The 15143-nt window shown below is 36.4% G+C and overlaps 1 pseudogene; it reads right to left on the bottom strand.

Moving 5' to 3' along the window:
• Positions 1 to 13851: 13851 nt before the first annotated feature.
• Positions 13852 to 14654, bottom strand: LOC118683615 (uncharacterized; annotated as a pseudogene).
• Positions 14655 to 15143: the final 489 nt, after the last annotated feature.

Raw genomic sequence — 15143 nt, 5'->3', positions numbered from 1 at the left:
ATATGAGCCAATAGAAAAAATACAAACGTTGTTATAAAAAAACAACAATTCTCTCAAATAGCGTAAGCAGCGTCAGAAATCAATATGGCAGCCAAGTTGACAAATCCTAAATTTGTAGTAAATCACACAACAACAACATTTTCATTCATGAACGCTGGCGCACATGCAATAAGCTAAGTCGCTTCATTCATAAAAGCAAACGCCTTACACATCTCCCCGAGCATGCGCTTGTATACAAGCGTCTTTTCGCGACGATGGCAAAAGCTAGAAATCATAAATTGAACAACTTTTTTATATTCCTTCTAAAAGAGAAAAGTGACAACCCTGCAAGCCCACAAAACACAGAAAAAAGTGACAAAAGTGGCAACAGAGCCTTTGTCGATTTAAAATATTTTACAATTCTAAAATATTTTTCCGTGACTCGCCAAAATCTGCGTCAATTTGTATGCAAGTTAACGGCAGCCTCCACACAGTAACTTTACGCTCATTATAAACAAAACTATTTCATTGAACTCAGCAATAATACAACTTCTTAAATAACCATCTTTGCTTATTAAAGTAATCAATACTCTTTTCAATAAAGCTAAGACCACAGCTTCTTAAATAAGCATCTTTGTTTTACAAATCGAGCCGAAGGTATTAACGGCAAAAAATAATGTATGTAAAATATAAAACAACAAAAAACGTTAACTGCGCCGATGCTATAATACCCTTCACAAATACAAAGGCCCCTTACAAGAACTTGATTCCGAACGTTCAATTTGTATGGCAGCTATATGATATAGTGATCTGATCTGACCAATTTCTGTGGAGAATTATTTGTTGCCTTAAGCAATAACTCGTGCCTAATTTCGTGAAGATACCTCGTCAAATAAAAAACTTTTCCACTTTACTTCGATCGTTCAGTTAATATGGCAGCTATATGCTATAGTCATCCGATCTATACAATTTCTGCGGAGATTAGATTAATGCTTTAAATAGTAATACATGCCAAATTTCATGAAGATACCTCGTCAAATGAAAGAGTTTCCCATACAAACACTTGATTCCGATTGTTCAGTTTGTACAGCAGCTATATGCTATAGTTCTTTGTTAGAAAAGGACAGGTGCAAAATTTCAGATCGAAAGCATAAAAACTGAGGGACTAGTTTGTATATATACAGACAGACGGACAGACAGACAGACGGACATGGCTAAATCAACTCAGCTCATCATGCTGATCATTTATGTATATACAAGTATTTATAGGGTCTCCGACGTTTCCTTCTGGGTGTTACAAACTTCGTGGCAAACTTAATATACCCTGTTCAGGGTATAAAAAGTAAAAGCACATTATTTATTATATACATATACTAGAAATATGTCAGGGGCATTACCAGTAGATTTGGATGTTGATAAACTAAACTAAAACTAACTAAAATATAAAATAAATTGTATGAGGGCAGTTTTTAAATACATAGGAAAAAACAAAGTAGCAACAATTGAGGACTATTACAATAAGGATACAATAGTATCTGAAACAATAGCTATGATTAGGGTATGCGAAAAGGAAATACGTTAAAACAATATTAAAAATAAAAAGCATCCTGTCCTAGAAGAAAACATTTTTTTTAATGGGAAATATTTCAAGTACACTAAAATACGAAAGGCTGTACTATTGTAATTATTGCAAGGGCAACCATAGATCTGAAACTTGCCCATATTTAAAGCACACAAAAACTACCATAAAAACTAAAATAATAAAAAATGGCTCTAAATAGTGAGAACGAGAATCTTGTTGCTAGACTAATAACTGCAACAAATGCTTCTCTTAGATTGGCGGTAGAGGGGTTGCGAAGGCAACTGCAGGACTTAACACAGTCAACTACAGTAGTTGATTATAAAATAGAAGTGATCGATCCATATATCAATTGTGATGAGTCACTTGAGGTGGTCAAGTCACTACCAGAATTTAGTGGAAAACAAACTAAATACGCTAGCTGGAAAGAATCAGCCAGTAATGCAATGATGTATGTAAGGGGCAGCCGTAGATATTTTGCTGCATTAACTATACTGAGAAATAAAATTACAAATGATGCTAACGACATTTTATCCAATCACGGAACGGTTCTGATTTCGATGCCATTTTGGCACGACTCGATTTTGCTTACGCGGACAAGCGACCAGCTCATATTATCGAACAGGAGATGAGCATTTTGCGACAGGGCACTTCTTCAATTATAGAATACTATAATAAGGTTAATGAAAAATTAACTTTACTTATTAATAAAACGATAATGACTTACGGATCGAATAGTGCCGTAACTAAAGAATTGAACGCAAAAAATAGGCGGGATGCGTTGCGTATATTTATAACAGGTCTAAATGGAAATTTGGCCAATATATTATTTTCACTATCACGAAGTGATTTGCCAAATGTGTTGGCAAAAGCACAAGAATTAGAATCGAATAATATGCGAGCAATTTTCGCATCACGATTCGGAAAAAATCCGAATTATTACAGACAACGTACTAACATCAATAATGGAAATTTCAATAATAATTTACGGTTTCCACAAACCCAACTTCAAAGAGGCTACAACCAAAGGCCCTTACAACAAAACATTAAGGCAAGACCTATCCCAATGGATGTCGATCCAAGTACTCGAATCCAAAATCGACCATATTATAATGTAATAATAAAAGTAATGTACAGAATACAAGAATACATACTACAGATAAACGACCATATGCCAGCGCACAAATAAGTAATCAACCACCAAATAAATCACAAAGGATAAATAATATTAAAGAGGATAATTTTTTAGATCAAAACTAACTCTGCCATATATTTTCTTACATGACAGGGTTAATGGCCAAAACTTTAAAATTTTAGTAGATACGGGAGCAACAAGTTGCTATATAAAATCAGGAATTTATAAGAATAAAAACGAATTAAATATATATAAAAGAGTAAAAACAATTAATGGATTTTCGATAATACGTTATTATCATTTTATTACTCTATTTGGTAAAAGACAAATTTTTTACGAAATCGAATATTTAGAAGCAGACTTAATTGGATACAAATTCCTGAAAGAAATTAATGCAGTGATCAACTTGAATGAAAAAAAGTTGATAATAAATAATGAAAAGGAAGAAGACATATTTAGCTTAGGAGATGAATCTGAGCAACATGAGATTAAAGGAAATTTAAAAGATGAAAACATTAAAGGAAATATAATTACTGTGGGAGCAGAGACTAATAAAGCGCCAGCTGAAGATTTATACCAGCACAATGAATATATTAAAAATAAAAAATATAATGTGGAATAAAAAAGTTCTACAACGCCAGCCGATGGTAATAATGGCAACAAAAGTAAAAAATTCAATTATAAACAAGTAAGGAAGGGCTAAGTTCGGATGTAACCGAACATTTTATACTCTCGCAAAGTCAAATGGTATACTCGTTTGAGATTTCTTTGTGGATTGACTAATATTTTCGGTAGAAGGTCAACTATAGGCACTGGGGTCCACATATTTAGTACTTAGGGGTTTGAACAGTTTTGGTTCGATTTAGACAATTTTTGGCCGCAAGGTGGCATACTTTAATTGCATTATTCACGCAAAGTTTTACCCCGATATAATCATTGTTACCTGATTTGCATAGTGGAAAGTGAAAGAATCAGATGGAATTGAAAATGGTGTTACATGGGAAGTAAGCGTGGTTGTAGTCCGATTTCGCCTATTTTCGGACTATGACATAGAAACATGAAAAGAACGTTATGCACCGAATTGATGAAATCGGTTGAGCAGATCTCAAGATATGGGTTTTCACCTAAAAGTGGGCTGTGCCACACCCACTGTCTGATTTTGAACGCGGTTCCTATAAACCCAATTTATACCATCTCAGAGATAAAATTTAATGTCTCTGGCGTGTTTAGTGCTTGATTTATCGCGCTTTTAGTAGTTTTTAACAGTACCGTTATATAGGAGTGGGCGGAGTTGCCACCCGATTTCAACTATTTGCACACCATCAATAGAAGTGCTAAAAACATTTGGTTCTAGTGAATTTTGTTATTATAGCATTAGCGGTTTAGGAGATTTGCACATCAAACCTATTAGAGGCGGGACCACGCCCACTTTTTAAAAAAAGTTTTAACTGCAGATGCCCCTTCCTAATGTGATCATGTGTACCAAATAACAGTCTTGTATCTTATTGCGGAGCTTAGTTATGGCAAGTTATTTGTTTTTGATTAATGGCATTTTGTGGGCGTGGCAGTGGTCCGATTACGCCCATCTGCAATACCAACCGTCTCACGGTACCAAGAAACATGTCTACCAAGTTTCATAAAGATATCTCAATTTTTACTCAAGTTAGAGCTTGCACGGACGGACGGACGGAAGGACGGACAGACAGTCACCCGGATTTCAACTCGTCTCTTCATCCTGATCATTTATATATATATAACCCTATATCTAACTCGATTAATTTTAGGTGATACAAACAACCGTTAGGTGAACAAAACTATTATACTCTGTAGCAACAGGTTGCGAGAGTATAAAAATATAATGTGGGACAAAAAAGTTTGACAACGCCAGCCGATGATAATACCGGCAATAAAACTAAAAAATTTATTGGGGAACAAAAAAGTTCTACAACGCCAGTCGATGGTAATACCGGCAACTAGAGTAAAAAATTCAATTATAAACAAGTAAGGAAGGGCTAAGTTTGGATGTAACCGAACATTTTATACTCTCGCAAAGTCAAATGGTATACTCGTTTGAGATTTCTTCGTGGATTGACTGATATTTTCGGTAGAAGGTCAATTGTAGCCACTGGGGTCCACATATTTAGTACTTAGGGGCTTGAACAGTTTTGGTTCGATTTAGACAAGTTTTGGTCACAAGGTGGCATACTTTAAACGTATTATTCACGCAAAATTTTACCCCGATATAATCATTGTTGCTTGATATGCATAGTGAAAAGTCAAAGAATCAGATGAAATTGAAAACGGTGTTATATGGGAAATAGACGTGGTTGTAGTCCGTATTCGCCCATTTTCGCACTATAACAAAGAAATATGAAAAGAACGTTATGCACTGAATTTGGTTGGAATCGGTTAGGCAGTTCCGAAGATATGGGTTTTCACCTAAAAGTGGGCGCTGCCACGCCCACTGTCTAATTTTGAACGCGGTTCTTATAAAGTTATCTCATACCATTATAAAGATAAAATTTAATGTCTCTGGCGTGTTTAGTGCTTGATTTATCGCGCATTTAGTAGTTTTTAACAGTACTGTTATATGGGGAGTGGGCGGAGTTGCCACCCGATTTCAACTATTTTTACAAGGTCAATAGAAGTGCTAAAAACATTCAGTGAATTTTGTTCTTATAGCATTAGCGGTTTAGGAGATATGCACATTAAAAATATTAGAGGCGGGACCACGCCCACTTTAAAATATGTTTACCATCCAGTGAATTTTGTTATTATAGCATTAGCGGTTTAGGAGATATGCACATTAAAAATATTAGAGGCGGGACCACGCCCACTTTAAAATATGTTTACCTGCAGATGCCCCTCCTTATTGTGACCCTGTGTACCAAATGAGAGTCTTGTATCTTGTTGTGGAGCTTAGTTATGGCAATTTATTTGTTTTTAAATAATGGCGTTTTGTGTCTCACGGTACCAAGAAACATGTCTACCAAGTTTCATAAAGATATCTCAATTTTTACTCAAGTTAGAGCTTGCACGGACGGACGGACAGACAGTCATCCGGATTTCAACTCGTCTCTTCATCCTGATCAATTATATATAATATATATAACCCTATATCTAACTCGATTAGTTTTAGGTGATGCAAACGACCGTTAGATGAACAAAACTATTATACTCTGTAGTAGGTTAGAAGTATTATACTCTGTAGGTTGAAATCGGTTTATTGGTTTTACCTTAAAGTGGGCGGTGCCACACCCATTGTCTTATTTTGAACGCGGTTCCTATAAAGTAATCTCATACCAACCCAGAGATAAAATGTAATGTCTCTGGCGTGTTTAGTGCGTGATTTATTGCGCTTTTAATAGTTTTTAACAGTACCATTATATGGGGAGTGGGCGGGGTTTTCGAGAACTGTCGCTCGAATGAAGAGGTTATAACTGAGGCAAAATTTCGGTGGATAGTCGGAAATCATTATATAGGATATATTGGAGGCAGGGAAATGGAATGGCTGATTGCAAGTTAAAAGTTATATGAGAAGTTATTTTCAAGAAATTTTATAAATATTATATATAAATATAAACATATATGTATATGGCAAAAAGTGAGCCGGATGTTTCTTTAGGAACAAAGGTACACTGTTATTAGAAAAATACGCTCTCTGAATTTCATAAAAATAACTCCCTCATTGGCCGATATACATACGCCACTTTTGCATTCTAAGCGTTGTAAAATTTTTTACGACAGCTCAAATATTATCGAATTTTCAGGATAGGTTATATATTATTATTATATATATAAAATATTTGAAATAAATTTTCATTCACAAAAACAAAAGAGAAATACAACAAAAACTGAAATGAACTCATTAAGTACAGTTTTGCTTGTAAAAAGTAAATGGCCTAAAATAACATTATTTAATATTTGGTCAAAAGACCTTTGTGTTTAATCACATTGTTTACACGTCTCGGCATACTTTCAACGAAATTTTCTATTATTTCCTTGGGAATGCTTCTCCATTCGATTTGTACTCTGCTCCATAGCTCCTCCATATTGCTCGGCGCTGTCCGGTATTTGCACAATCTCCTCTTTACAATAAAACACAAATTTTCAATCGGGTTAAGGTCGTGACTTTGTGCTGGCCATTGGATGAGTTGAAATCGTTGAGATTGGAGCCAGTGAGTAACAATTTTGTCGGTGTGTTTCGGATCGTTATCTTGTTGAAAAACGATCTCTTCCTCTGGATAAGCACGCTTGTCTATAAAATCCGATGAATTTGACTTTAAAATATTCAAATAGTCTTCTTTTTTCATAATTCCAGCGATTTTGACTAACGGACCAATGTCCACCAAGTGAAGCATATTTTACAGTCTGTCGCACATGATGTTGTTGAAGGTTTTCATGTGGGCGACGCCAGTAGTACAGTTTGTCACCCGATTGGAAACGATTGATTTTCGATTCATTCGAACCAGATAACCTTTTTCCAGTCTTCCCCGGACCAGTTTTTATGTTTCTTACAAAACTTTAGGCCAGTCTCAATAGTTTTATTAGATAAAGCAGGTTTCTTCTGTTTAACGGCGGTCACAAAACCAATTCTTTGAAGAGCTCTCCGAGCGGTCCATTCGCTGAAAGTCTTATTTATGGATTGCAGCTTCCTTTGGTGTTCTATCATCTGTAGTGAGTCTTCTAACTATTTGCCTAGCATCAGCGTTTGTTAACAATCATGGGCGTCCTCCCACTTTCGGGGAACCAACTATTTTGCATCGTTTTCTTATAGCCACAACACTGCTCAAAGCTAATTTTAACTGACTAGCAATTTTATGGAACGAAAGGTCACTTTTTGTCAAAGAAACAACCTTTGCTTCAACGTCGGATGAAACTTTTCGCATTTTGTATGAAAACACTGATTGGCTAATAAGGTATGTTTATGCAACTGATAATCAACTAAAACTGAAAGCTAACCAACGCTAAGAAGTTGCTTGTTCAAAAATATGAATTCGGCGTGAGTAACTGTTCATTTACAGTTATCTTTTACGGCATCAAATCAAATTCAAATCATATTTAGTAAAACGAGCAAAACTGTACTGAATGAGTTTGTTTTAGATTTAGTAGGGCCTATCACATTAGTTATTGAAATTATATTAGTACTAGAATTTTGTTGTACATTGAACAAAGAACTAACACTTCAAATTTGGTAACAGTTAAAATGTTAGAGCACTGAAAGTGCAGAAGTGGCGAACATCCGAGCGGTTTTGCTCGCCACTGTATGTGGTTAGAGTCAACTGAAAGTTCAAAAATCTTTATATTTGGTATATGGGCGCTAAGGAAAAAATTGACTCGCTTCAACCCGTTTTTGACAATACCGGCAATAAAAATAAAAAATTTATTGTGGAACAAAAAAGTTCTACAACGCCAGCCGATGGTAATACCGGCAACAAAAGTAAAAAATTCAATTATAAACAAGTAAGGAAGGGCTAAGTTCGGATGTAACCGAACATTTTATACTCTCGTAAAGTCAAATGGTATACTCGTTTGATATTTCTTTGTGGATTGACTGATATTTTCGGTTGAAAGTCAATTAAAGATACTGGGGTCCACATATTTATTACTTAGGGGCTTGAACAGTTGTGGTTCGATTTAGACAATTTTTGTCACAAGGTGGCATACTTTAATGTACGTATTATTCACGCAAAGTTTTACCCCGATATAATCATTGGTGCTTGATATGCATACTGGAAAGTGAAAGAAACAGATGGAATTGAAAATGGTGTTATATGGGAAATAGGCGTGGTTGTAGTCCGATTTCGCCAATTTTCGCACTATAACATAGAACTATGAAAAGAACGTTATGCACTGAATTTGGTTGAAATCGGTTAAGCAGATCCCAAGAGATGAGTTTTCACCTAAAAGTGGGCGGTGCCACGCCCACTGTCTAATTTTGAACGCGATTCCAATAAAGTCATCTCATACCATTCCAGAGATAAAATTTAATATCTAAGGCGTGTTTAGTGCTTGATTTATCGCGCTTTTAGAGTTTTTAACAGTACCGTTATATGGGGAGTGGGCGGAGTTACGACTCGATTTCATCCATTTTCACACTGTAGGTAGAGGTTTGCTTCCAGTGAATTTTGTTATTATAGCATTAGCGGTTTAGGAGATATGCACATTAAAACTATTAGGGGCGGGGCCACGCCCACTTTAAACTAATTTTAACTGCAGATGCCCCTCCCTATTGTGATCCAGTATACCAAATAAGAGTCTTGTATCTTGTTGTGGAGCTTAGTTATGGCAATTTATTTGTTTTTAAATAATGGCGTTTTGTGGGCGTGGCAGTTGTCCGATTACGCCCATCTGCAATACAAACCGTCTCACGGTACCAAGAAACATGTCTACCAAGTTTCATAAAGATATCTCAATTTTTACTCAAGTTAGAGCTTGCACGGACGGACAGACGGACGGACGGACAGACAGTCATCCGGATTTCAACTCGTCTCTTCATCCTGATCAATTATATATAATATATATAACCCTATATCTAACTCGATTAGTTTTAGGTGATACAAACAACCGTTAGGTGAACAAAACTATTATACTCTGTAGTAGTGTAGTAGTATTATACTCTGTAGGTTGAAATCGGTTTATTGGTTTTACCTTAAAGTGGGCGGTGCCACGCCCATTGTCTTATTTTGAACGCGGTTCCTATAAAGTAATCTCATACCAACCCAGAGATAAAATTTAATGTCTCTGGCGTGTTTAGTGCGTGATTTATTGCGCTTTTAATAGTTTTTAACAGTACCATTACATGGGGAGTGGGCGGGGTTTTCGAGAAATGTCGCTCGAATGAAGAGGTTATAACTGAGGCAAAATTTCGGGGGATAGTCGGAAATCCTTATATAGGATATATTGGAGGCAGGGAAATGGAATGGCTGATTGCAAGTTAAAAGTTATATGAGAAGTTATTTTCAAAAAATTTTATAAATATTATATATAAATATAAACATATATGTATATGGCAAAAAGTGAGCCGGATGATTCTTTAGGAACAAAGGTGCACTGTTATTAGAAAAATACGCTCTCTGAATTTCATAAAAATAACTCCCTCATTGGCCGATATACATACAGTGGCGAGCAAAACCGTTCGGATGTGCGCCCCTTTTGCATTCTAAGCGTTGTAAAATTTTTTACGACAGCTGAAATATTATCAAATTTTCAGGATAGGGTTATGTATTAATTGTACAATAAAATAATATTTGAAATGAATTTTCATTCACAAAAACAAAAGAGAAATACAACAAAAACTGAAATGAACTCATTAAGTACAGTTTAGCTCGTAAAAAGTAAATGGCCTAAAATAACATTATTTAATATTTGGTCCAAATACCTTTGTGTTTAATTACATTTTTTACATGTCTCGGCATACTTTCAACTAAATTTTCTATTATTTCCTTGGGAATGCTTCTCCATTCGATTTGTACTCTGCTCCATAGCTCCTCCATATTGCTCGGCGCTGTCCGGTATTTGCACAATCTCCTCTTTACAATAAAACACAAATTTTCAATCGGGTTAAGGTCGTGACTTTGTGCTGGCCATTGGATGAGTTGAAATCGTTAACATTGGAGCCCGTAAGTAACAACTTTGCCGGCGTGTTTCGGATCGTTATCTTGTTGAAAAACGATCTCTTCCTCTGGATAAGCACGCTTGTCTATAAAATCCGATGAATTTGACTTTAAAATATTCAAATAGTCTTCTTTTTTCATAATTCCAGCGATTTTGACTAACGGACCAATCTCCACCAAGTGAAGCATATTTTACAGTCTGTCGCACATGATGTTGTTGAAGGTTTTCATGTGGGCGACGCCAGTAGTACAGTTTGCCACCCGATTGGAAACGATTGATTTTCGATTCATTCGAACCAGATAACCTTTTTCCAGTCTTCCACGGACCAGTTTTTATGTTCCTTACAAAGCTTTAGGCCAGTCTCAATAGTTTTATTAGATAAAGCAGGTTTCTTCTGTTTACCGGCGGCGACAAAACCAATCCTGTGAAGAGCTCTCCGAGCGGTCCATTCGCTGAAAGTCTTACTTATGGCTATTGCAGCTTCCTTTGGTGTTCTATCATCTGTAGTGAGTCTTCTGACTATTTGCCTAGCATCAGCTTTTGTTAACAATCGTGGACGTCCGCCCACTTTCGGGGAACCAACTACTTTGCATCGTTTTCTTATGGCCACAACACTGCTCAAAGCTAATTTTAACTGACTAGCAATTTTACGGACCTTTGCTTCAACGTCGGATGAAACTTTTCGCATTTTGTATGAAAACACTGAATGCCTAATGACGTTTGTTTATGCAACTGATAGTCAACTAAAACTGAAAGCTAACCCACACTAAGAATTTTCTTGTTCAAAAATATGAATTCGGCGCAAGAAACTGTTCATTTACAGTTATGTTTTACGGCATCAAATCAAATTCAAATCGTATTTAGTAAAACGAGCAAAACTTTACTGAATGAGTTTGTTTTAGATTTAGTAGGGCCTTTCACTTTAGTTATTGAAATTATATTAGTAATAGAATTTTGTTGTACATTGAACAAAGAAATTACATTTCAAATTTGGTAACAGTTAAAATATTAGAGCACTGCAAGTGCAGAAGTGGCGAACATCCGAGCGGTTTTGCTAAGGGAAATATTGACTCGCTTCAACCCGTTTTTGGCACACGGGTAGACTATTATCAAGAAAACATTCTCGACAAAATTTCAATAATATATCTCACATTTGGACCGATATTTTTGATAAAAAGTCAGCCATATGTGCATATGAGCCATATAAAACCCTTCGTATCATCCTGGGTGTAAAATTGAATGTCCCTGGTACATATAATAATTGATTTATTGCGCTTTTAGTAGCTTTTAACAAACCCGTTAATGCGGAGACGGCGGGAATATAATCCGATTTCATTCATTTGCATACTGTCGGTAGGGGCTCTTAAAGGGTTTGTTCTAGGCGAATTTAATTACTGTAGCTTTAGTGTTTTAGAAGATATGTATATCGAACTTATTAAAGGGAAGGGCCACGCCCATTTTTATACTCTCGCAACCTGTTGCTACAGAGTATAAAAGTTTTTCACCTAACTCGATTAGTTTTAGGTAATACAAATAACCGTTACGGGGCATTTCGACAGGCAATTAAGGATTGCCAAAAATCTGAATTGGTAGCTAATTTGAGCATATAAAAATATCATAAGTCATATTTAATTATTAAATTGGCAAACTTTATGTAACATTTATTTAAGTATTAAAATATGAAATCTTATTTTTTAAAAATATACAGAAAAATGTAGATTTCTACTTTTGGTATTCTCCACATACATTTTTGTCAACCTAATAAAATTTTAAACGGATCAAGAGCTCAAAAATGCGCTGTATCAGCTTAGTTGTATAGAAATGCCGGTCCTAGATCACTTTGGTGCAAACCTGCATGCACCATTTTCGTACCGCAAAACCGCAAAACCGCAAAACTACAAAACCACAAAACCGCAAAACTGCAAAACCGCAAAACTGTCGCAGCGCTACTGTGTGTGTGTGTGTGCGAGCGTGAGAATTTTATCGCTCCCGTATGTTTTTTTTTTTTGTTCGGAGGGGGAATCTTCCAAGATATCGTAATTTTTGCGGACGACATGCACGATTCGAGTTGTCCGCTAATGGTGCACCTCATTCGGGACCACGCCCATCCAGACTTGCGGAACAACGCGCCTACATACTAAACCCTTAACTCCATCATCAGTGCTAGTAAACGGCCGACGGAACTGCCGTTAGGCATTACATCGTGAGGCCAAGCTTAGCCATCTGGCTCGTCAGTCATTCCTTTCAGGTGTCTCTCTCGATCATCCTTCTGCTTTCGCTCCGTTGCCACTCTTTCCTTCTAAGTTCTTGCAGAACTATCGCAGAAAACATCCTCACTCGATCCCACACCAGTTTCGACTTAATCATGTGACGCACAATGTTATCGGGCGTCACTCGCTCCTCTATTAGCTTCTCCACATTTGCTCTCTCATTTCCATACCTCGGGCAGGAGAAGAAAATGTGCAGCGCGTTTTCCCCGCTACTGTCACAGAAGGAACAATTAGTACTGTCATCATGGCCGTATTTGTGGAGGTATTCTCTGAAACAACCGTGCCCCGTCAAAAACTGCGTCAGGTAGAAATCCGTTTCTCCATGCTTCCTTTCTACCCATGCTTGCACGCTTCCAATAAGCCTGTGGGTCCATCTTCTCTTCGTTGCTGTGTCCCATCGTTTCTGCCATTCATTGATGCTTATTTGTCTTTCCGCTCTGCAACTGTTAGTCGCCTTCCTAAACTTTTGGATCTATCGTAAACTCTTTTTATTTCCATGGCCAATATGTCCGGTGGTATAATACCCGCTATGATCCCCGCTGCCTCGTGAGATACTGTGCGGAATTCGCAGATGACTCTAGTGGCACTGAGCCGAATTACGGATTTCGCCTTCTTGACATAGGATTTATTCCGCAGTGCTGGTCCCCATATGGGCGCTGCGTACATCAATATAGATTGGCTCACCTTGGCCAATAGCTCACGCCTATTCTGACTTGGCCCCCCTATGTTGGCCATTATCCTAGCTAGTGCCGCCGCTACCCGAGCCGCTCCCGTGTGTGTGTGTGTGTGTGCGAGCAAAACCGCAAAACCGCAAAACTGCAAAACTACAAAACCGCAAAACTGTCTCAGCACTCCCGTGTGTGTGTGTGTGTGTGCGAGCGTGAGAATTTTATATAAATCTAAATTTTACACTTACACCATTTTAGTGCAAAGGGAAAAAATAATTTTGTATATTTTGTGGTTTTGTGCTTGGGGTGCTTAGATAGACCCGTGTAAGGGATTTGGGAGGTCCCGGGGCACATTGTAAGTGAACAGTGAGCGCTCATGTTTTAATGAGTTTCGATTTAAGACAAGCGGAACGCCGATGAAGTATGAAAAGGAGAGTACTTATGGAGAGTTCGAGGTTAACATTTTAGCATCTAAACGAGGTGAACATTGTTATACATATGCTACACAGTTTCTTGTAGCAGTAAACTTTGATGAATGTAAAATAATAAAAGAAACAGAATTGTTTTAATTATTTTTTTATATTTTCATATCATTTGTTTTAACTATATTATATCAAATTTAAAACATTTGTTATATCTAAATTCAATGAATGCATATAAACTTTTTTTCAAGAGCTTAGTACGAGCAAAACCGCCAACACCTTTATATTTATATACAATTCCTAAAAGTTGTTTAAGAAATTTATCTTCACGGACCCATTCAACATCACATCTTATATTATGTTTTTTTGCAGAAGTTGTAGTGCAATCCAAATCAATATCTTCCGATTTAATTTCGTCATCAAACCACTGTTGAATTAAAAATTTTAATTTCTGAATATCTCCGTCATTTTTGAAATTAACTTCAAATGAGGGAACTTCTCCCACCTTTTCATTTAAAGTAATTTTTCCAACACTTAATAACCCTTTAGTGTCTATAATTCCATTTTCAGGAACAGCTGCTAGTGTTGGTTTACAACGATCAATACACTTATTTACATTTTGTGTGTTAGCTTTTTGTTGAGCGGTTTTTTGTATAGAACCTTCAGCTTGTATTATCTTTGAAGGTCGTTGTCTCTTACGCTTATTTGTCTTCACTTCAGTTGTACCTTGTAGGGGTTGAGCGGGTTCTGTTGTACCTTGTAGGAGTTGAGTGGGATCTTCTAAGTTTTGAAGCTGCGTATTAAATGTTGTTCCTTGTAGGGATTGAGCGGGTTCTTCTAATTTTTGAAGTTCCTCATCGAACCTTCATAACATATTGTTGAATTCTTCTTGATCGAACACAACATTTGGTAACATTTGTTGATCACAATCAAAGTTTAAATCATTTTCAGAATCCATTGTTCCACGTTAATGTGTTTCCGTTAAATATGTTATTACAATTAGACTATTATAAAATAAAGTTCATATTTATATCTTCTTGTTTCATTTTCTCACGATTACATACATCTAGGTTCCTTAAACATGATAGCATATAAATTATACAGTTTTTTCATTGCTTTATATCGGGAATTAAGCGAAATACAATTACATATATCTACTATTTCCTCGTATGAATTATCAGTGAAATGACAATCTTTTTTGTGTAATCCATTGGGTGAATATACGAATGGTTCTGATTAACATGACCGCAATTCATTTATTATACTCTCGCAACCTGTTGCTACAGAGTATAATAGTTTTGTTCACCTAACAGTTGTTTGTATCACCTAAAATTAATCGAGTTAGATATAGGGTTATATATATATAAATGATCAGGATGAAGAGACGAGTTGAAATCCGGGTGACTGTCTGTCCGTCCGTCCGTGCAAGCTCTAACTTGAGTAAAAATTGAGATATCTTTTTGAAACTTGGTA

Source organism: Bactrocera oleae, chromosome 2 (assembly GCF_042242935.1).
Source record: "Bactrocera oleae isolate idBacOlea1 chromosome 2, idBacOlea1, whole genome shotgun sequence".
Classification (NCBI taxonomy): Eukaryota; Metazoa; Arthropoda; class Insecta; order Diptera; family Tephritidae; genus Bactrocera; species Bactrocera oleae.
This window is presented reverse-complemented; position numbering and strand designations above follow the sequence as displayed.